The following is a 3,142-nucleotide window of genomic DNA, read 5'->3' as shown; positions in this document are numbered from 1 at the left end:
TTACCTCTTTATGTAAAGTCATACATGAGTAACATCCTGAGGATCTTGGCTCCATGTAAACATTTCCATTTCCTAGAGAATCTACTCTTTTCCTTCAGTCATAAAGTAGGAACAGCATAACTGTGCACATGATCATTTTTTTTCTTGGTCTCCAGGAAATATGATGCCAAAGTTAATACTAACTTAAAATACATAATATGTCCTATGATTTTAGTATTTACATCCTCCATTTATAGGATGTAAATTGGTCTGATTAAATTTCCATTTTTCTATATTGATAGATTAAAATTTTATATTCACATCTTTTACAAAATTTACAGAATCTACCTAGAAAATTGTAGATAAAAAATAAAGCTGTCGATTTTGTGAAGAGGCGAAGGCTGAGCAGTTGCGGCTGCGTTGCGGACCTCAAGCAGCAGTCGGCTTCTCCGCGTAGGTCTCAGGAGTAGGAGATTCAGAATCGAATCTCTTCTCCCTTCCCCCCCCCCCGGTTACAAATCACTTTAAATATATAAATTAGTGGAACTTGCTTGAGTGAGATTTCTTTGATCTTCAGCTACATTTTTCAGCTTTGTGAGGCACCTTACCATCAAAGACAATGGCCAGCAATGTTACCAACAATGTTACCATCCTTGCTCCATGAACTCTCTTGTATTCATTGGGAATCTCAATACTCTTGTGGTCAAGAAATCTGATGTGGAGGCAATCTTCTCGAAATATGGCAAAATCGTGGGTTGCTCTGTTCATAAGGGTGTTGCCTTCGTTCAGTATGTTAATGAGAGAAATGCCTGGGCTGCTGTGGCAGGAGAGGATGGCAGAATGATTGCTGGCCAGGTTTTAGATATTAATCTGGCCACAGAGCCAAAAGTGAACCGAGGAAACTCAGGTGTGAAACGATCTGCAGTGGAGATATATGGATGGGTACCAGAACACCCTTCTCCGTCCCCTCTACTCAGCTCCTCTTTTGACTTGGACTCTATGACTTTCAACGGGATTATTATTACAGGATGTACTGTTACCCAGCACGTGTTCCTCCTCCTCCTCCTATTGCTCGGGCTGTAGTGCCCTCAAAAGGCCAGCGTGTATCAAGAAACACCTCACGAAGGGGAAAAAGTGGCTTCAATTCTAAGAGTGGACAGCGGGGATCTTCTTCTAAGTCTGGAAAGTTGAAAGGAGATGACCTTCAGACCATTAAGAAGGAATTGACCCAGATAAAACAAAAAGTGGATTCTCTACTGGAAAGCCTGGAAAAAATCAAAAAGGAACAGAGCAAACAAGGAGTAGAGATGAAGAATGAAAGTCAGAAGAGGAGCAGAGCAGCAGCTCCCTGAAGAAAGATGAGACTAATGTGAAGATGGAGTCTGAGGGGGTGCAGATGACTCTGCTGAGGAGGGGGACCTACTGGATGATGATGATAATGAAGATGGGGGGATGACCAGCTGGAGTTGATCAAGGCTGATGAAAAAGAGGCTGAGGAAGGAGAGGATGACAGAGACAGCGCCAATGGCGAGGATGACTCTTTTTTTTTTTTTTGCGGTATGCAAGCCTCTCACTGTTGTGGCCTCTCCCATTGCGGAGCACAGGCTCCGGACGTGCAAGCTCAGTGGCCATGGCTCATGGGCCTAGCCGCTCTGTGACATGTGGGATCTTCCCAGACCGGGGCATGAACCCGTGTCCCCTACATTGTCAGGTGGACTCCCAACCACTGCACCACCAGGGAAGCCTGAGGATGACTCTTAAGCACATAGTGGGGTTTAGAAACCTTGTCCTATTATTTCTTTACCTAGGCACTTGTCTAAGATCAAAATTTTCACCAGATCCTCTCCCCTAGTATCTTCAGCACATGCTCACTGTTGTCCCCATCCTTGTCCTTCCCATGTTCATTAATTCACATTGCCCTGTGCCTAGTCCCATTTTCACTTCCTTTCATGCTCCTAGTAGTTATGTTAAGTCTTACCCTGTAATTTTTGCTTTTAATTTTGATACTTTATGACTTAACAATAAAAAGGTTGTATGTATGAGTTCAGTAGCTGCTTCCCTAACTACAAAGGCAGTCTCATTAGTTGAGTAGCACCTGAGAGCAGCTTTGAATTAGAGGTATGCGGGTTATACCCCACATAAGAGTGCTGTGTGGGACTGTTCAACACAAATGTAACAAGGTATTTTTGTGAATGAGAGTTGGCATGTCAAATGGATCCTCTAGAAAAATAATTAGTATAATAGTATTAAGATTTGTTTTCTAAAGTTGATACTGTGGGTTATTTTTGTGAATAGCCTGATGTTTGGGACCTTTTTTCCTCAAAATAAAAAAGTCCTTATTAAACCAGAAATTTGGAGAAAAAATAAACACCCTGGTTTTTTATTATTGTAGTTAAAACAAATAAATAAATAAATAAAGCTGTCAAGAAACTTGCATCCTATTGTCCAACTTTTTCCAGGCATCCATACAATGAGGAAAAAGGAATCGATCAATTGCAGACATCACTTTACCTTCACCCAGGATGCCCTTTCTCATGAAAGTTTCAATTCAACACTTTATCTATATTTTCATTCAGCCTCAAATTTCGCTTGTGCATATTTAACATTTAAATCCATTATACTTTTTATCAGACTACTTATATATTTAAAAGCTGAAATGTAAAGTTCTTACAACTCAGACAGTTTTGAATTGCTTGTAAATTCCACTTGAAGATATATATACAGTTTGGGAAAAACCATAAAAAATCCAAAGTTTCCCCTAATTAGTTCCATAGAGAATCACTACAACACACAAAAGCATAGAATTTTAATCTCTCAGATGCCATTTAACAGTATCCTAATAAAGTGTTATGTATTTTCAATACTGTTTTAAAGAGAACACAGATGAATTATTTGGTTACAATCAAGAGACTGACACAAGGACAATGTTTAAATAAACATTGTATCAAAAAGAGGTGTGCTAATAGAAAGTGGTTACCCTACCCCTATATGATTATGTTTACTTTTCCTCTCTTTGGAAATTTACCAAATTTGTGTTTGACAGCTTTTTAAATTTTTCACTGAATAGAAATTTGAATTTCTAATTACAAAAATTGAACTGAAATGAACTCTCCCATGTGCTGTGTAATGTTGCATATTCACCTTTTATTTTAAAAAGCAAAGT

General features: G+C 39.1%; 1 pseudogene; it reads left to right on the top strand.

The window, feature by feature from the left end:
• Nucleotides 1-370: 370 nt before the first annotated feature.
• LOC111167986 (heterogeneous nuclear ribonucleoprotein C pseudogene) lies at nt 371-1,953 on the top strand (annotated as a pseudogene).
• Nucleotides 1,954-3,142: the final 1,189 nt, after the last annotated feature.

The sequence above is a fragment of the Delphinapterus leucas genome, chromosome 13, assembly GCF_059928025.1.
Source record: "Delphinapterus leucas isolate spDelLeu-1000000601 "Yukka" chromosome 13, BTC_Dleu_Yukka2, whole genome shotgun sequence".
In the NCBI taxonomy this organism is placed as follows: Eukaryota; Metazoa; Chordata; class Mammalia; order Artiodactyla; family Monodontidae; genus Delphinapterus; species Delphinapterus leucas.
This window is presented reverse-complemented; position numbering and strand designations above follow the sequence as displayed.